Here is a 21,881-nt window from a genome sequence, read left to right on the forward strand (position 1 = left end):
TAAATTTTTTGAGGAGCAGAGAGTAAACAAGTTACTCTTTTCTGATGTGCAGGTGCACACAGACTAACAGAAAGGACTAAGAGCTAAGAGCCTATAAAACCAGACCAGAGGAGAAGAGCTGCCTTTGTATTATTTTATTTATTATTTTATTTATTTTTTGAGGAACAGAGGAGTAAACAAGTTACTATTTTCTGATGTGCAGGTGTTCTGATGTGCAGTGTTCTGATGTGCAGTGTTCTGATGTGCAGGTGTTCTGATGTGAAGGTGTTCTGATGTGCAGTGTGCACACAGACTAACAGAAAGGACTAAGTAAGAACTAAGACCAGACCAGAGGAGTCTGGAAACAAGTGACTTTTCTTTAATGATGTGTATCTGAATAACAGAAAGGAGGAATGAAGCAGAGGGGAAGGTGAGAGGTTTAGAGGGGGAGAGAGAAGAGGGAGGACGTTGCTCTGTATCGTCAATGGTCAAATGAATATTTTATTAAGGAATATATGCCTTTTTGTATTATTTCTGTGTATCAGCTAAATGTGTTGATTTTTATGTTGGACATTAAGGTAAATTATTTTTTACAAACCGCCGCTTATCAACCAACCGGTTAATCGGAAGGTGATGTATGTTGCTCAGTAGTTGCTGATGTCTGCTCAGGAGGTTTGACTGTTTGCTCAGACCGAAAAAAAATTAGAGGGAACATTGCCTATAGCTATATAGTGGAATATACTGTATTAATATAGTAATATAATAGTAGTTGGCTAGTTGCGCGCTTCTGGCCACCTCCGGCAGTGCGCGCATACACACGTACTGTATACAGTGTCAAGAGCCAATCGCACAGGTTGCCACTCATCTGGCTCTGCAAATAGATCTAGAGTCTGAATATCTCCGCATAACTGGCAGTGTGCATAGTACAGTGCCGCTTGTGCTCCAAGTCAAACTGGATGACACATCTCTCTCAAATCCATTCTGAGAACGGACCGCAGTACCCGCGACGCGGGTCTTGATTGATTGATTGAAAATTGTATTAACAGATTGCAGAATGGGTACAATACAATACACACAATTGTTACGGGGATGGAGACCAGAGAAAGACTTTTGTCTTGTTTACATCAGGGTCCCCCATTTTCAATTCATCATAACATATATGACATACATGACATACAGATAGACAGTACTGCTACATCTATACATTTATAACATACCAGATCTACAAATACAGTAGTTTGTGATACAAAAATAGTTTAAAAAAAAAGAGAGTATATACATTTGATGTAGAAACTGTACATTGGAGGAGGTGCAGGTTGTGTAGGTGGGGTGGGGGAGGGGGAACTGTACATTGGAGGTGGTTGGGTGGGTGGGGTGGGGGGGTATGGGTAGGCGGGTGGGGGTAACTGTACATTGGATTATCGACGAAACCTACTTGGTCCAAGAAGAGGGTCTCGTGTATTACTGGGTTTGAGTCAGTTGTTTATTTATTTATGTTTTACTGTTTGTATACGAGGTGGTCCACAAATGTTCTTGATAACAATCTAGTGGTCCGCATAAAACAGAAGTTTGGGAACCACTGATATAGACAATCTCTAAATATGTGTTCTATGCTACGTATACAGTACTGCATATCTGTACGTCATGTCATAAATGTCATGATATATATCTGTATATCTGTATGTTGTGTATGTCATAAATGTCATTATGAATTGAAAATGGGGGACCCTGATGTAAACAAGACGAAAGTCTTCGTGCATGAGGCCCATTGTCTTTATGTAAGACTCTGCATTTTCTTTTCTTATCTTTTAAACTATGTTTTTTATGGTGCTTTTATATGTAATTTATTCTATGTATCGTCTTTTATATGGACCCTGAGTCCGTAATAAAATGTAGATTGATATCCATGAGGTGTTTAGGAATGATAGAAATTAAGAACAAAATTACTTTAAGGAATGTAAATGAAGTCGTAAAATGATCACCTCTGGCAAGCTCGTCTATGTCCAGCAGACCATCGTTGTTGCCACGGGTGATGGGAAGCGTGTGGACGTCTGGACAATCCATTAGGGGTTTCTCTAAACGTTGACACAAAGATGCCCAAAACAAATTCATCATGGTGAGCACAGTGGATTATTTGCAAGTTACAGCAGGTTAAGAGAAAAATATACCTTTGTGTCATGGTTCATAATGTATCGACAATGGCCTACATCTGCCAAACTTTTTTCTTGTACTGTACTTGTGCTGTATAATGACAGCTAATCTAATTTAAATGAGGGGAACCTCCACTTCCTAACAAGTTGAAATAAAGGTTTGAAACAGAAAAGGGAAATGTTAGCTTTAGGCTAGAGCGTAAGGTAGCCTCCTAGCTCTCCAAACCATGCAACATAAAGTACTGATCACAGACAGGTAGTATAGTTCTATGTATTGATCACAGTGCTTTACAGCAAGTAGAGTGAAAATCTATTTATTGTGGTCCCTCGACCATAGCAGTTTCCAATAATAAAATACAATAAATTTAGTATAGAAAAAAATAAGATGACTAAAATAAAGATGACTATATACAGGTCTAAAAAGTGTGCAGTGCATTACGATAATTTTAGCTTAGAATAAAATAAGATGACTAAAATAAAGATGACTATATACAGTTCTAAAAAGTGTGCAGTGCAGATCAGGATGTAGATATTCTAAAGATTGAGGTTGTACACATAAAACAGTTCAGTGGATAGTATAATGAGAAAAAGAATAGACCCACACACTTTATCAAGATAGTTAAATCAAAACACTACACCATCCCCTTAATTTGGAATGTCAAAAAATGGACAAATCAATAGGTTACTCATTAACCTTTTTATTTTCCATTTAAAAACTAAATAGAATGCAGGTACAACAATACAAACAAATCACACTACAGTGGGCAGCGACTAGCAGCCTCCAGGCCCCACAACAGGGGGCAGCGACAGCGACTGCTACCAGACATTGACCTGGGACTTATAGGAACCCAAGGGGGACAAAGTAAACTACCCTGGTACTTTGATTAATGTATACTCAGTAGATAGTAAATTATTATAACACTACCTCCTGCATACTGCACCTCATGTGACACTGTGAATAATGTGAATATTCCTCAGCTAGTCAGATAGTAAATTATATTGACCATATTGATCAAATTGTTTACACTGCCTGTGTTGTCTTTTACTACCTGTATACTGTGTTGTTTTACTACCTGTACCCCTCCCCCCCTCCCCCCCATGCTGCTATGATGCCTGAATTTCCCCAAGGGGATCAATAAAGGAATATCTTATCTTATCTTATCTTATCTTACTACCTACTGTATAACCCTAATCCCCTCGCCCTATACATCCGAACCCCAGTCCACACCCTCATCCACCCCCTCATCCACCACCACACTTCCCAGGCACCACTGATGTTAATCATCCTGACCACTGTCATTAGAGTCATCATCCCATATGTAGCCCTATCCTCAGTTTCCTTAGAGACATTTGCACAGTGTTTCATAACAATTTACTCAAGCCTAGTAATAGACACAATATTTATGACACAGGGAATACATTCCCTGAGGTCCATAGATGTCCCTAGATACCAAGAAAATGCAAATGGCCGTGTAGAAGTCGAGCAATCTTCCATTTACTTAGGTGTGTATTTTTAGGCGGATTTTCAGAGATTAAGAGGTAAAGAGGTTCAAATCGGATCGGATCGGATTGAGATTAAAGATTTTGAACCACTGGGCACTGGAGAGAGACCAATCACAAATCGATCGGCACTTTCTCGGCCGAGCTATAGTAATTTTTTCCGCACCTACTCCCCAAACTCTGCATGCGCAGATTGATAAACCTAGACATCTGGACAATCCCGAGACTCCGTGGGGAATCTGCGCATGCACATGGGGAGTAGGTGCTGAAAAAGTGACTACAGCTCGGCCGAGAAAGTTCCGATCGACTTGGGATTGGTCTCTCCATGTTCAGCAGAATCAAAGTAAACATAATTGTACTTACAGATGTTGTGGTGTCCACAGTCTGATGTCTGTTTACACAAGAAGAAAGTCTTGGTCCAGTTCTGCCACAGAGAGACTTCACACTGTAAACACACAAAGCGTTTGTTGAATAATCCAGGAATTTATGTGGAGTGTATCGAGGCTCGTGTTGATGACGTGTGTGGTGACGGTGAACCTCACGTGACGGTCGTACCACGTGACTGATTCAGGACATTTGGCGCGCGATTCAAGATATAAGGGGAAAACGAAGCGCAATAGTCTCCTATGACTAGGGTTGGGTACCTTTCACATTTGAACCAATACCGGTACCTGTGAATCGATACCGATACCCAACGGTACCTTTTTTCTGCACTTTAGTCTCTAAAAATGTTGTCTATCTACGTGTTGTAAAAGAATAATTTCCAAACTTCAAATAATTTATTATCATTATTATTTATTTAGAACAATGTTAATATATATATATATATATATAATATTGCAGCGAGCGTTGTCTGCATCTAGCTTTGTAAAGTGTAACAACACTTGCGACCGTTTTCGGCTTGCCATTGCCCCGACTGCTTCGTTGTTGAATCAAGTCAAATTCTAGGTAAGCGTGTATTGTGCGTGTGAACGTGCGGCACACTTCATAGGTTTCATTTCACGGTAAACTAAACGTCGACGTCATCGGACTTTAAAAAAAAATATTTGGCACCGGTGGTTCTCATGTGAAATCGGTACTCGGTAGTACAGACCTGATTCGGTCGGTACCCTTAATTCGGTTCGGTACCCATGCCTACCTATGACCTCACATTGTGTTGACTTAGGCATTTATTGCACGTTTGTTTGCTATCTGTTCAACTAACTGAGCTGATCTCTCTCCTAAGTATGCACATAGTAATATTAATAAATGTGACAACACAGCGTATCCCTTGTTCTAATTTCTGTTACTTTAACACTTTGACGTCCGTCCACGTATATATACGTGTTTCGATTCCATGCGTTGTGGACCAGAGCCACGTATATAGCCTTGGCAAGTTGTTATTGTTTTATTCCATATTTATAACGCTATTAACGTCCGCGATCGAGATCCATGACCTACCCACATATTTGATTTTCGAAACATGCAATACCGGCCAGATCCGCTTAGGGGCGCCATCGCTCCACTGCAGTATCATTGAGGGGATTGAATTTTTATTTTATTTTACAGTCTGTGGGCGGATCATATGAGCCTCGATTCCAAACGAAGACCCTCCATCTTTGATCCCGTTACTGAACACATATTTCAGCCTGGAATAATGGGATTTATGATTAGCCAATGGACATATCGATCTACCAGAATCCGATGACTAATGAAGAAATGCTGCCGGCGATCACATGGCCTGACGGTAGGATACTATTCCCCCAAATTACAGCTGGATTGGACATTGTTTTAAAACCTAACGTGATAGATCACTGACATTGGCTACCTGAACGCACACTCTATTGCTAATCAATAATACTAATCGGCGTTCCCCGCATAGTCCGGATGCTACGCAGTTTGTTTTATTTCATTCGTATATATACAGCAGAAATGGCGTTTGATATAACGGCGCCAACGTTTAGCCTATTATCTAGTTTCCTGGAAAAAAGACGAGACGAAAAGCGCGATAAACCTTATATTCACGACGCTATAAAATGACAACCAACCGATGGATTTTTATTTTCTTTAAGCCATTATGAAGGCACGGTTTATGCACTCAAGTGACAATGAGAATGGACAGATAGCAATACTATAAATTATATATATAGCTCTTAGAAAGTACATCGACGGTTTGTAAACAAACCTCTGTCCTCTGAGGCATAAATCGCCGCAAGACTGTGGTCCTCAATGTGTTAAAAGGTGAAGTGTCTGCTGTTGTGTTCAAAAGAACTTGGATACAACAATAACACCTCACCGATGCTGAGGCATTATAGAGCCTTGCATGAGAACAAGGAGCCCAACCAAGGTGGACCAAGCTCAGGTAAGCCATTTTAGGATGCAAATGTAACCTGTGTGTTACGTCTGTGTTGTCTCCGACTCAGCTTCTTCCCCCAGGCCATCAGAACACTGAACTCTCCACTCACAAATACACATGAGCACACACAGACAGACACACACACACCACTCATGCTGCAACCGCAAAAAAATCACTTTAAACAAAATGTCACTTTAAAAAATGTAATCTTTAGAAACACTTTAAAAGAAGGAGGTACTGTATAGTTTAGATACATTAAGAGTTAACACTTTGATCGCCGGGGTTAAATTCATAATTTGCCAGCCCTCGCCAGCCCTATTTAACATGGAGAAGTTCCCCTTCTTTGCAGGGCTATAACTTTTTAAATTGTATTGCTAAATTGACATTACCATGGCCCATTCAATGTCCTATATCTATTGTTCAGGGTGTAGCAACGTTATACTTTTTCATTCACATATTCATACTAAAATACGGTCTAAAGTATAAGTATGTTTTTATCGTTTTCTGCAGCTTTCTCCAGAACTTGATTTATAGCCCTAAATGCATTATATTGATGATCAAATACAGTTTGGTAGGAATCTGTGCGAGATAAAAAATGTCAACTGGACGTGGTTCTAGAAGTTACTACGTATGATCTGATGTTGACCGGATGGGGGGTGGGTCGTTTATAATTCCGTGGGCAACGTTAGATGATTCATCTAGTGTGGGTGATATGATCATCAGAGCAGTTAGTATCGAAGACAATAACGCTGAAACTCACCGTAGCTTCCTCGCGCCGTTGGGAGATGAGCGTGGAACAAAACATTTTCTATTATGGGATGTCGAAATATCCGATCCATTTCCAGGTTGTATAATAGTATATACGTCAAAATCATGTTGTTTACCGAGTTATTGGTAACCGATCGCCATCCATTGTGTCAAGATGGAGTCCTGCTAATGATAGCGAGTGCCCGGACGAAATATGGGTGAGCACCACTTCATCCGCATCACTTCCTGTTTGGGCGAGCGGCCGATCGGCCACCAGATGGCGCTCTTGAACCGTTGGAGAATTGACAGGGGCTCACCAGTACATATAATGTCACCGGAGGAGAAATATGATTTCGATCACAGATTTTTGAAATATTGATATCAAAGAATAAGAATAAGCATGGCAGGGAATGACGTGTTAAAGCGTCAACGGCGATTAAAGTGTTAACATTGTAAATTGTATATTGCATAGTAGTGTATATAAGAACCAGTTTCTCAGGAACCTAGCATGTCTTTTTTTTTTACCATGCATATCTTGTGTCTTATCTATTTTTTTTTTTTTTATGCCTATTTTATTCTATTTTATTGTTGTATTTTGCACAATCAATGCGGGCAAGACCACCCACATTTCACTGTATGCCCTGGTATGTAGGGCTGTCTTAAATACTTCGAAGCTTCGTTCGATGGCACAAGCTTCGAACATTAAAAAAAAAATCGAAGTTTAAAAAAAATATATAATAATAATAATAATAAAATAAATAAATAAAAAAAAATAGAAAAAAATATCAATTTTTTTTTTACTTCGATTTGTGTGTGTGTGTGTGTGCATGGGGCCATTGGGTGGGGCCGGGGGACAAATACACTGGAGGAAAGTAACCCAGCTCAGCACTGCCCAAATTATATCATCACTATTGCCTGTTTGAAGGATATCATCCTCAAACACATATACACCTACATGCCTTGTAGAATTCCACACATAAGAAAGAAAGATACTGGGATGAATAAACAAAATAGGCAATAAAATGTAGAAATGCATGCAATACATAAATAAATATGAATCTCCATATATGAAATAGAACATTTAGATAAGAGAGCTGCCGCGGTATTGATGTTTTCCTTACCGCACACATTTGCAAAATATTTCCTACCGCCGCGGTATTACCGCACACACACACACAAAAAAAAAGTTTGAATGCATTTTTTTGTAGTCTACTCTTTATATAGCATATAGCCTGCCTCTAGTCTAAATGTCTATCTTTAGAGGATGACTTTGCAGCATGAATATTGTTTGGGATTCGGCATGCACGCATTCGTTATTAAAAGTGAAACACTGATTCGAAGTCTCCCCTCGGTGTCGCGCCCGCCGGTTACCCCCCCCGACCCTTTCTTCTTCTTATTATTATAACGTTACTACTTATGATTACAAAGGCATTCGATTTGTGGCATTAACGTTAGTATAGTTACACGTTCGTATTTACCGGACCACATAGCAAGGCAAGCGTTACTCAATTAATATCTAAGTTCCTTTCTTTGCTCAGAGCGTGCCGAGTTGTACCCATTCTGCGGTCTGTTAATAAAGTTTTCAATCAGACAAGTGTATAGAACGAAGGGCTTTTATTATAACATTTCGTTGCAGTAAAATCATTATGCCTCGTTCCCTGAGGAGCGACGGCGTCGGTAATCCACTCCGGTCTCCGGTGGGAGCTAACGTACTATTAGCCGTGTTGTGATGGCTGAGATTCAGGAAGTAAACGCACTGCAAGATGCTCCAAGCATGTGACGCGTATCTCTTCTGACCAATCAGTGGTCTGCAGTGTTTCATGTGACTTTTCTGGTACCCAATAGGGTCGCTTGGAATCTCGACAGAGAAGTAGGGTATATCTGCAGAGCCGCAAGCCCAACGAGAGCGTAATAATAATAATATAATAAAAAACAGCGGTGATGCAGGTATTCAGCCCAACGCTGCGGTGGGCATGATGTAACAGCGATACCGCGGTAATACCGATACCGCGGCAGCTTACTGAGATGTTTTGGTGAGTTCTTTGTTTTTTTGTGGAAGTAGCCCTTCTTAAAAATGCATGAACATTCACTGATAATTGGTCTGTAGTGGAGTCTACGAGGTCTACATTGCCGGCCCATGTAGAATCCGGACCTTGTAGACTGACATAATTCTGTGCATAGTTTAGTCTACACAGGCCATATTTCAAATAATAATTTTTATTTACTTTTTTTTTTATTCAACAAACATGACCATGTTCACGTCTTAAACTCATACTGAGGCCTTAGTTTGGGTTTTAAATTGCATATCATCATTTAGAGCTGCCGCGGTATTGATTATTTCCTTACCGCACAAATTTGCAAAATATTTCCTACCGCCGCGTTTTTTACCGCACGCACAAAAAAAAAAAAAAAAAAAGTTTGAATGCATTTTTTTTTAGTAGTAGTCTACTCTTTATAGCATATAGCCTGCCTCTAGTCTAAATGTCTATCTTTAGAGGATGACTTTGCAGCATGAATATTGTTTGGGATTCGGCAAGCACGCATTCGTTATTAAAAGTGAAACACGGATTCGAAGTCTCCCCTCTGGTCGTGCGCCGTTCACTAGGTGTCGCGGGCAGGAGTGGTAGCGGCGCGCCCGCCGGTTACCCCCCCGACCCTTTCTTCTTATTATTATTATAACGTTACTACTTATGATTACAAAGGCATTCGATTTGTGGCATTAACGTTAGTATAGTTACACGTTCGTATTTACCGGACCATAGCAAGGCAAGCGTTACTAAATTAATATCTAAGTTCCTTTCTTTGCTCAGAGCGTGCCGAGTTGTACCCATTCTGCGGTCTGTTAATAAAGTTTTCAATCAGACAAGTGTATAGAACGAAGGGCTTTTATTATAACATTTCGTTGCAGTAAAATCATTATGCCTCGTTCCCTGAGGAGCGACGGCAATCCACTCCGGTCTCCGGTGGGAGCTAACGTACTATTAGCCGTGTTGTGACTGAGCTCTGATCAATGGCTCATGGCTGAGATTCAGGAAGTAAAAGCACTTCGCGTATCTCTTCTGACCAATCTGTGGTCTGCAGTGTTTCATGTGACTTTTCTGGTACCCAATAGGGTCGCTTGGAATCTCGACAGAGAAGTAGGGTATATCTGCAGAGCCGCAAGCCCAACGAGAGCGTAATAATAATAATAATATAATAAAAAACAGCGGTGATGCCGGTATTCAGCCCAACGCTGCGGTGGGCATGATGTAACAGCGATACCGCGGTAATACCGATACCGCGGCAGCTCTATCATCATTCATTTATTTATTGTCACACAGAGCAGAAGAATTTTGCCAAAACAAACCAATAGTATCCAGCTGCAGAACGGCAGACCAGCCACACTCTCAGACCCAAATGCATTTCCTTTGATTTAATTATACCAAATGATTTATGTCAAGGATTGCAATGCCTCGCTTGAATGAAGTTAACTTTTCACCTGGATAACGTCAACATTCAAGGTGAATGTAATGTGAGAAATTGGGATAAAAAAAAAATATATATATATATATATATATATATATATATATATATATTATTTTTTTTTATCGGATCGGGAAAGATCGGTATCGGTAGATACTCAAAATCACATGATCGGGATCGGATCGGGAGCAAAAAATGTGATCGGGACATCCCTAACGGTAACCTGTTGCGTGTGATGTTACCAAGAGAAGCCCCGCTTTCAGTGCTTTGTGGGCAGCGCTACTGCACGCTCACACAACAGATGAGGAAGTGGACAGATCCGACCAGCATTGCTTGCTCCTCACAATGCAAACGCGAAAATGTACATTACAGATGAACTGCAGAGAAAATGTCCAATTTATCATCCCGGTCGAGACTAATTGGAAGCGGAGTGCAACGCGTGCAAAGCTTGACCATATGTTTATGTGTCTAATAAAGGTGCTGGCGATCTCAAAGCTCACATGGACACAGCAAAATATTACAAACAAAGCAGTGCGAGGCAAGAGTTTGATGGCAAAGTTGACCGAATTGATTGAAGAATGCAGCTATACAGAGAGAGAAAGAAAATAATTGAAAACTATTTTGATGCCTCAAAATTATGTTTTGGTTTGATAAGATGCTTATGATACAATCATTCTAAGGATTATGTGTGTAATAAATTAGTTTAGTACACTAATTGCAACAAATCTGAAACTGCATAGTGCACTTTTAAATTAGTATCTTTGTGAGGTTATTGTTTTATAATTTACATTACATTGAAAAGATAAAGATATATTTTTTTAATCTGGATTTTCTAATACAGAAGAGGTATTATTTAGAACATTACATCATATTTTTCTTGTTATTTATTTTGTCCAGTAAGACTTGAAAATATATATTATTTTGTCATAGGTTGATTTAGTTATTTTCTTGAGATTTGTCAGATAGATTACTTTAGGCATACAGCATGTTGAGTAACTTTGGTTATAGAGAGATATTATTTTGTTATATAAAATAATATAAACAATAATTGTATATCCATACAGAGGAGGTATACTTTAAATATATTATAATGATAAGGCATCTTTGAGTAAACTTTGATTAAGTATCTTGAGGCTGAAGGCAGTGTCCTCTTTAAAAAAAATCACAATATGGTCACACTTGAAGTCGCATTATAATTCACTTAATAAAATAATGACGAGTCAGCCTCCTAAAAAGACAAAAGTTAGTGACACGACTCACACTGCCGCCGCCAACCCAGCCAAAGTAAGGACTATGCTCTGTATCGTCAATCAATGGTCAAATAAATATTTGATTAAGGAATATAATATGCCTTTTTGTATTATTTCTCTGTGTATCAGCAAAATGTATATATTTTTATGTTAGACATTAAGGGAAATTAAGATTATCAGATTTTTTACAAACCGCCGCTTATCAACTAACCGGTTAATCGGCAGGTGACGTATGTTGCTCAGTAGTTTCTGATGTCTGCTCAGGAGGTTTGAGTGTTTGCTCAGACCAAAAAATAATTAGAGGGAACATTGGGTGGCACCCCTCGCAATTTGCATACAGGAAGAGTGTAGGAGTTGACGATGCACTGATTTTTATGTTGCATCACATTTATAGCCACCTTGAATCGTCTGCCAGCTGTTAGGGAAATGTTCTTTGATTTTTCTAGCGCCTTCAATACAATCCAGCCACATATCCTAGCAAACAAAAATATCCAGTTTAAACTGCATAACTCAACCAGCACCTGGTGCATGAAATATCTTGTTCCTCTGCCTCAGTTTGTTAGGCTGGATGATATAGTATCAGATGTCATCTGGACAAAACCTGGAGCCCCTCAGGGAACAGTTTTGGCTCCCTTCCTCTTTGTCCTTTACTGCGGACTAGGGCTGTCACTAACGACTATTTTGTTATCGATTAATGAGTTGATTATTTTATCGATTAGTTGATTAAACATGAACCATTAATTTACCCAAATAAATCTATTTCAATTGAATATTTCAAAATGTTTAATGTGTATCCTCCTTTTTAGCTTTAGATTAAAAAAAAAAGACCAGCCAGAGATTATTACCGGCCATAAATAGCTTTTCAGTATATTTCCATGAATTATTATATGTATTGTGTGTTATCTCTCCACTCCACGCTATGGTAGTGCTTGTGCCAGCACAGGAGATACGATTAAAATGTATTTTTTATATATTATACATATTTAAATCAATATCTTCCTTTTGAATAAAATAGGCTCAGGAATCGGGATTGTTAAAGCTAATTAGCCTAATCCATGTGAAAAAGAGTAGCATATAGTAAATGTTTGCACGCACACACGAGAGGGAGAATAGATTATAGCAGACTTAATGATGTTACAATAACATCATTACAATTGTTAAATGAAATATTTATTATCATCAACTATCAAGTTCGTTTTTATAGTGTACATTTTGGCTACTTCATTGATCATCATCATTGAACGTACAGAGAGAAAGAGAGACCCCCCCCCCCCATTTCCTCACTATTAGAACTCCATGAAACTGTGTTTAAACGCGACTGGCATATAGTAATGGCGGGATATAAAGCATGTTAAAGACGCATTTATTGGACCTGTTGCTCGCGGAGTTTACATAGAAACAGCGCGACTCCCAAGAGGAGTTATCACAGGCTGTAGAACGCAGGGCTTAAGAGCTGCCAAGCTGCTTCTAAACTGTAAAGTGTGGGTATCCGGCTCAGCCCCTCCCTTCCAGCTGGAGCGAAACACGGAAGTTATGTAATGTGACTGTCGAGTCCTGGCTCTAGGCAGAATCACGAATAGTGGTCTAAGAGAAGTTAATTCTATTTTGAATGTGATTCACTGCATTAGTTAGATTACACGTTGCGCATGTTATGACTTTGAACGTCTGCCATTGCCAACGCAAAAGGCACATACAATTAACAATACGACGTGTCAATCATGAATATGCAAATCGACCAGGTCGACCAATCGTGACAGCCCTACTGCGGACTGCAGACACAGCGAGGCCATGTGCCATATACAGAAATTCTCAGATGATACTGCTCTGATCTGTCTCATCAACAAAGGCGATGACCAAGCCTATAAAAAGGAGACTGACTCATCTGTCCACTGGTGTGATGCCAATTTTTTTTTAACTTAATATCAAAAAGACCAAAGAGTTAGTCATCAACTTCAGTAGGAAGACAGTGAATGTCTCTCCTGTCATCATTAGGGGGCAGAAATGGAGATAGTCCAGTTCTATAGGTATCTTGGTGTCCACCTGGACAGCAAGCTGGACTGGAAGATTCTGTGTTCAAGAAAGCCCAGTCTCTGCTTTTTCATTTGAGGAAGCGTAGATCCTTTGATATCAGCAGGTCACTTCTTCATGTCCTTGCTAGTGTCCTGTTTTATGCTGTGCTCTGCTGGGGGGGGGGGGGGGGGGGGGGAGCATCACGGTCAGTGACAAAAACCGTATAAATAAAATCATTAAAAAGGTTGGCTCAGTGATTGGCCACCCTCCTGATTCCTTGGAGATCATTATTGCCAAGCGAACTACTAAATTGAACACCAATTTTTTTAAGGCCACCCCCTGTACAATATATTTGATGCTCTGTGAAGCTCATTTAGCGATAGGTTTCTGATGCCTCTATGCTCTATTGAGCGATTGAGAAGGTCCTTTGTTCCTGCTGCGGTTAAATTATTTAACGAACACCGCTAGCTGTGTTGAGAGTAGGGGTGGGACGATACATCGATCCAGATCGATACATCGATGTAATTATCAACAATCGAATCGGATCGATGCGATGTAATAAGATCGATTCATATCGATACTCTTATTTTGAAAATCCTGTGGCGAGTCTCATATCCGCCCAAGAACAACAGCAGTAGCTCCGTGTGTGTAGACGTTACAGCATAGCATTCTCCCTTTCTGTGTGTGTGTGTGCGCGCGTCTTTGGAAAGACCAGATGAGGTCAGAGGAGTTTGATGTTTAAATGTTATTTAAACATAAACAATATAATACATAATAAATGTAGGCCTATACATGATCATGCAACATCAACAAATTGTTGTAGGAACGGTTTGGGAGAGGGAGGTTGTGAGTTTTGAGTTCCAAAAAATGTAGCTTAAAGTTTAAAGCTCAATATATAAAAACGTGGCACTTTACAGTGAACAGGAGGTCTATTTGTATTAAAAACAATAGATTGATTTTCCTTTAAATGTCTGGAAGAGCTCAAAAATACAAATGTCAAATGATATTTTCATTACCTTTTTTTTGTTGATCTAAATGTTACTGATTGTGTTAAATGGGCATATGATATCATCTCATATCGATCGCAGGCACCTGAATCTAATCGTATCGTATTGTATCGTGAGAGACTTTGTGATATCGGCAAATATCGTAGTCCAAAGAATCGATATCGTATCGTATCATGATGAAACTGGTGATTCCCACCCCTAGTTGAGAGGCTCTCTTCTTATCTCTTTTTACTATGTTGTGTAATTTGTACTGTATGTAATTGTTTGTTTGTGTATTTGTATTCGCTTTGGTGGCAAACCATGTTTCCCCTCTGGGATTAAGAATAAAACCATACCATTAATCAGGCAGGAGGCAGTACTGGGTATCGGGCTCATTTACTGGAGGTCTCACTCTCTGTGTGACTTACATCAGATGCACAATCATTAGGTTTGGTGTGCAGTTGCTTGGTTTCACCTCATAGGAATCCGAAAATACTGTGTTACAATTTACACCATTATACTGTATATATTCTGTTTGGCAAAAACTAAATTAAATTCCATAAACAATCTTTAAAAATATTAAATATGACCCATATGCACTTCTATAACAAATATGAAAATAAAACACATATTATAATCACACAGTAACATTCTTAACATTCAAATACGGCTTTAGTCACCTTAGAACAACATGCAACTCTGTTGTGTTATAATAACAACAGTCACACTAGCCAGACTCACCTATCTATAGCTGAACTGGTGTGGATGAGCTATAGTATAGTATAGTATAAGGCTATTATTAGGCCTACAGCCTTTCATTACACATTATAACAACGTTTTCAAAAGAAACAGAGACAAACATCTCCATACCTGTGTTGACACACATCAGATGCAGCATCATTGGGTTTGGTGTGAAGTAGCTTGGTTTCACCTGATAAACAGAACAGAACTTTACGATCCACTCAGCAACCAACTAGCTGCTCCAGTCAGCGAAGTGGAGCACTGGAGCTGATAGCTAGCTAGCTAGTAACAGACAATAGCTAGTAGTTGTTGAGAGTTCCCCACTCTTCCCCAAGACAAACACCAAGAGGGCGACCACTCCACCTAATAACGTCTCAATAATAATATACAACACATTCAATAGCTTACATAAGTCATAGACAACAGCTAGCAGCAAGCTAACTAGTCTAGTAGTTCTCCAGCTATAGACGCGTTATTCTTTTCCGTAGCCGCACTTTGCGGAGACGCTCTCTGATTGGCCACTGACATGTGCGCCCAATCGCGTGACGAGCTGTGTCTTTGCCCATTTCCGGGTCTAACAGCCTGCAAACTACCCGAATGAATGAATGAATGAATTAATGAATGAATGAATGAATGAATGAATGAAAACTTTATTAACAGATTGCAGAATGGGTACAGTGCAGTACAGCTCAATACATACAATTGTTAAGGGGATGCAGACCAGAGAAAGACTTTCGTCTTGTTTCCACCAGGGTCCCCCATTTCCAATTCATCGTAACATATATGACATACATGACATACAGATAGACAGTACTGCTACATCTATACATTTATGACATACCAGATTTGCAATTACAGTACTGTATTTGTGATACAAAAAGAGTCCAGAAAGAAAAGAGTATATACATTAGGCGTAGAAACTGTACATTGGATTGGGTAGGTGGGGGTGGGACTGTACATTGGAGGTGGTTGGGGGGGGGGGGGGGGGGGGGGGGTAGGAGTGTGGGGGGGGGGGGGTGTTGGCGGGGGTTGTGTTCGGACATTTACAGGGGCCAGTTTCGAGTTGCAGTCTCCCTTAGGTGTTTTTTGAGAGTGTTTTTGAAAGTGGGTAGTGATTCACATTCCTTTACAGCTTTGGGTAGGGCGTTCCACATTGATGTGGCATAATTGCGAAACGTGTTTAGTCCCTTGTTTGAGCCGAATCTGGGTTTAACATGATTTGTGGAGCTCCCTCTGGTGTTGTGATCGTGGTATTCACTGACCTTTGGGAAGTATTTAGTCATGTACATGGGTACCTTGGTCGTGTAGTGTATCTTGTAGACCAGGCCCATTGCAAGTTGCTGTACTCTGTCGTCTACTCTAAGCCATCCTAGGTTGTCAAAGTGGGCAGGGGTGAGGTGGGTTCTAGGAGTAAGGTCAAGCAGTAGTCTGACCAGTTTGTTTTGAGATGTTTGTAATTTTGTTTTTAGCGCCTTTGAGGTGCTTTGGTACCATGAGGTGCAAGCATAGTCGTAGTACCCTTGAATGAGTGCTCCTGCTAGAGTCTTCAGGGTATTCTTGTTTACCAGTGAGGAGATCCGGTACAAGAAACGAGTTCGTTGGTTGACTTTTTTTATTACATTGGATGCCATTTTGTCACAGGAAAGATTTGCCTCTAGGATGGAACCCAGGTAGGTAATATCTTCTTTCCTTGTGACAATATTGTCACCCACTGTAACTGAGAAGCCGTCGGTCTTGCTGAGTTTGTTATTTGAACCGAAGAGAATGGACTCTGTTTTGCCCATGTGTAATGATAGTTTGTTATCAGCGAGCCATATGCAGATTTTGCTTAGTTCTGAGCTGAGGGTTTTTTCAACCTGTAATTTGTTCTTGTCAGAGACCAGCAGGGCTGAGTCGTCCGCAAACAGGAACAAGTTGCAGTCACAAGCTGACGACATGTCATTTGCATAAATTAGGAACAGTAGCGGACCTAGTATGCTTCCTTGTGGAACACCACAGTTTACTGTGAGGGGGGGGGATAGGGTACCGTTTACCTCCACCATCTGCTCTCTCCCCTCCAGGTAGGATTGCATCCAGCTCACTGATAGACTATCAAAACCAATTGCTTTTAGCTTGTCAATCAGAATGGTGTGATTGACAGTGACAGATTGACAGATTGACCTAACGCCTAGTTTGTCACTGGTTAAGCTTTAAGGCGACTCTTTTGAAGTTGGTTAAGGTTAGAGTTTGGAATCAGGGCTGGTGTTCTATCGCCACGCTCTAAGACAAACTCTAACCAACTTCGAAAGAGTGCCTAAGCTTAACCAGTGATAGATGACGATAGTCGACTATCGACTCATTTTGGCGACTACAAGTCGAGTATGAATGAATGAATGAAAACTTTATTTAACAGATTGCAGAATGGGTACAATACAGTACGGCTCAATACATACAATTGTTAAGGGGATGCAGACCTGAGAAAGACGTTTGTCTTGTTTCCATCAGGGTCCCCCATTTTCAATTCATATAGACATTTATGACATACACAACATACATGACATTTATGGCATAGGGACATATAGGTATTTAGTACTGATACATTTGTGACATAACGGTATTCAAATATACAGTACTGTTACCCCTAGATCCTGACAGAGTATATACATATGATGGGGAGGGAACTGTACATTAGGAGGGGGTGGGTGGGTGGGAGGGAAATATACATACGGCGGGGAGGGAATATATACATGCGGTGGTGAGGAGACTGTCTATTAGGAGGTGGTGGGGGTTTTGGGCATTTACGGTGGCCAGTTTCGAATTGCAGCCTCCCGTAGGTGCTCTTTAAGAGCGGTTTTGAATGTGGGCAGGGATTCACATTCCTTTACAGCTTTGGGTAGGGCGTTCCACATTGTTGTGGCATAATTGCGAAACGTGTTTAGTCCCTTGTTTGAGCCGAATCTGGGTTTAACATGATTTGTTGAGCTTCCTCTGGTGTAGTGGTTGTGGTATTCACTGACCTTTGGGAAGTATTTTGACATGTACATGGGCACCCCGGTCATATAGTGTATCTTGTAGACCAGGCCCATTGCCAGTTGCTGTACTCTGTCGTCTACTCTAAGCCATCCTAGGTTGGCAAAGTGGGCAGGGGTGAGGTGGGTTCTGGGGTTCAGGTCAAGTAGTAGTCTGACCAGTTTGTTTTGTGATGTTTGTAATTTTGTTTTAAGCGCCTTTGAGGTGCTTTGGTACCATGAGGTGCACGCATAGTCATAGTACCCTTGAATGAGTGCTCCTGCCAGAGTCTTCAGGGTATTCTTGTTTACCAGAGAGGAGATCCGGTACAAGAATCTAGTTCGTTGGTTGACTTTTTTTATTACATTGGATGCCATTTTGTCACAGGAAAGATTTGCCTCTAGGATGGAACCCAGGTAGGTAATTTCGTCTTTCCTTGTGACAATATTGTCACCCACTGTAACTGAGAATCCGTCGGTCTTGCTGAGTTTGTTATTTGAACCGAAGAGAATGGACTCTGTTTTGCCCATGTGTAATGATAGTTTGTTATCAGCGAGCCATATGCAGATTTTGCCTAGTTCCGTGCTGAGGGTTTTTTCAACCTGCAATTTGTTCTTGTCAGAGACCAGCAGGGCTGAGTCGTCCGCAAACAGGAACAAGTTGCAGTCACAGGCTGACGACATGTCATTTGCATAAATTAGGAAGAGTAGCGGTCCTAGTATGCTTCCTTGTGGAACACCACAGCTCACTGTGAGGGGGGGGGATAGAGTACCGTTTACCTCTACCATCTGTTCTCTCCCCTCCAGGTAGGATTGCATCCAGCTCACTGATAAGCTATCAAAACCAATTGCTTTTAGCTTGTCCATTAGAATGGAGTGATTGACAGTGTCGAAGGCCTTTTGTAGGTCCAGCATGACCATGCCGCAGTATTTGCCCGCGTCCACCTCTTGTTTGATGTGGTCGTTCAAATAGAGGAGGCATGTGTCAGTGGAGTGGGACGTTCTGAAGCCAGATTGGAATTCGTAGATTAGATTTTTTTCCGCCAAGTACTTTTCGACCTGTTCATAGACTATTTTCTCCATGACTTTCGAGATGGAGGTAAGAATAGAAACAGGGCGGTAGTTGCCTGGGTCTAATTTGCTGCCCTTTTTGTGTAGAGGGGTCACTCTCGCAATTTTGAAGTCCTTGGGGACGTGCCCCTGTTTTATAGAGAGGTTTATTATGTGTGTGATGACTGGGGTGATGGCGGCTGCTGCGTCTCTGAGTATACATATCCTTAGTCGGGGACAGCCCTACAGTACTGTTACATTTGTTGTGACATACAAGATATGCAAATATACAGTACTGTTAAACTGTTTAACTTAAACAGATCCTAACAGTAAATATATACATACGAGGGGGAGGGAACTGTACATTAGGACAGCCGAACGAAACCCGTCCAATCTTTCGCCGTCAACTAAAGACGCACTTCTTCAACCATTATCTGAAATGAAAAATAATAATAAATAAAATAAAAAATCTAACCCTAACTAACCTTACTGTCATGCACTTGTCCTAATAAACTAACCTACACTGTAGCACTTAACAATTTGATGAACATTGTTATTCAGCCGATAGAGTTGTACCCTTCCTGATGACTTGTCGTACAGAACTTGTAAATCGCTTTGGATGAAAGCGTCAGCTAAATGACCAAATGTAAATGTGTGTAGGAGGGGGTGGGTGGGTGGGAGGGGGGTTCAGACATTTACTTTTTTGATTACATTGGATGCCATCTTGTCACAGGAAAGATTTGCCTCTAGGATGGAACCCAGGTATGTAATTTCATCTTTCTTTGTGACAATATTGTCACACTGTAACAGAGAAGCCGTTGGTCTTGCTGAGTTTGTTATTTGATCAAAAAAGAATGGACTCTGTGTAGCAGTCTGGAAAATATGGTATATTATTCAGAACTGCTGACTGTGTTTATATCCCTTTTTGTACACAAAGACATTCTAACTAGTGTCATTGATTCATACGAGCAATGACACAAACTCCCCTTCCGAAGAGCATTGGAATACGGATTATAAATGACAGTACTGATTCATATTCTACAATGCGTCTCCCCTTGTGACTGGCAGGCGGGACCTGCAGGGGGCAGTAGCAGGCAGAGAGTGGCGGAGAGAGCTGGGGGATGATAAAGGGAGGAGTCCAGCGGAAGTCGCTCTCTTCGGCAGTGAACTTGACAACGAGTAGTCGCAGCTAACGGGGCTCTGGATAGCCCTGTTGCTGACGTTATGCCAGGGGGCCCCGTAAGAGGACAACGGGTGATAACGAGTACTGGCTAGTGGACACGATATCCTAGCAGTACCAGCGGTATTATATGAACAATGAGTGCAGAGCCAGGCACTAGCAATCGAGTTATAGCAGTTACAGTGTGCGGTATAGGTAACGTGCGGTTAAACAATTATCCAAGTCTTTAAGTACAGAGTTATAGTAGCTACAGTGTGCGGTATAGAGCGCGCGCCCCAGGACGAACGTGGGCCAACAACCAGTCTGCTCCGGCTGACTTCGACCAGACCTGCGACCGGCTGCCTGCGTTCAGCCTGCCCCGGAGGACTTCACTCAGATCTGCACCAGGCTGCCTGCGGCCGACGGGAGTTCCGCCCATCCAACAGGGGTCGCCATCACTCAGTACATGCTCTCAGCCGGCGCTGCCTCTCTGCCTAGCTCCGCCTGCTGACATCCTCGCGAGAGCGTTCGACGCCATCTTGCCTCCCGGACAACAGTGGAGTGGCGAGGTGGCCATTTCGGATGAGTACATATGAGCATTGATGCTCCCGATTCCATATACAGTACACAGTGTGGTGCAGCCCGCGGGCGAAAGTAACGTTGCTACTACCAGTTCATAGGGGTACCCCGAACAATATATGCCGGCATTAAGATAGGACTTTATAGGTATTTTGTGGGCTCACTCTTTTATTTCATTCCTTTTCTTTGAGCGTGATAAGGCGTGTATTTCATAAATAATTCCCGTTCAGTGAATCCCTTTATTCTCTTCCCTATGCTCCCCCTTCCTTCCCCATATTCTCAACCGGGGACAGTATGAGTGTAATTCCTTAGAGAAGGTAAATACTGTGTTCCGCCCAGACGTGGGCAGCGTTTAGTCTGGGTACCTGAGAGCACTTGGTGCCTGGGTGTAATACGATAATTGATTCATGCCATTGATTCATGCCATTGATTCATGCCAGTGTAATTATTGTATGGATACCCATGGTGCAGTAATCACCAGACGTAGCATTGTTGTAACTAGGCTGAGTTACAATACATTCATCCAGAACGGGAGCACTGTGTGCGTGTCTTTTATTATTCCTAACCCTAACCTTAACCCTTTGATGCGGGTAATATATTTAACCTTAACCCCTTCCTATTCTACCTTCCATTTCTATTGTAAGGTTTCTGGTGTCACTAAGGGAGGGTACTGCTTGCGGGGGGAACCACGTTATTTCTCTACCATCCGGTCATTAGGTGTGGGAGGGCAAAAGAGACAATCGTGGAGGGTGAGGGTATGTTGGGGAGTACTGCTGACTGCTCCAGAGAGAGGGAGGAAGACCAGAGTACCGGACCAGGTTTGTAAATCCTGGGCCTCATACATCCCCACTGCCAGCCTCCAGTTGATGCTCCGGACCCCAAAGACGGAGGTGCAGCTGGCCAGAGTGCTACTGTGTCTCGCTACCTATTGACCGCACACCACAGT

The 21,881-nt window shown here is 41.3% G+C and overlaps 1 long non-coding RNA gene across 1 annotated transcript; it reads right to left on the reverse strand.

Annotated features, from left to right (window-relative positions):
* Positions 1-1,961: 1,961 nt before the first annotated feature.
* On the reverse strand, positions 1,962-15,403 carry LOC311241715. Its single transcript, XR_014620569.1, has 3 exons — positions 15,290-15,403; positions 3,993-4,074; positions 1,962-2,054 (listed from the first exon to the last, which is right to left on the reverse strand). It is a non-coding gene; the product is annotated as an uncharacterized lncRNA (long non-coding RNA).
* Positions 15,404-21,881: the final 6,478 nt, after the last annotated feature.

This window comes from Notolepis coatsorum (genome assembly GCF_963971535.1).
Source record: "Notolepis coatsorum genome assembly, chromosome: 15".
In the NCBI taxonomy this organism is placed as follows: domain Eukaryota; kingdom Metazoa; phylum Chordata; class Actinopteri; order Aulopiformes; family Paralepididae; genus Notolepis; species Notolepis coatsorum.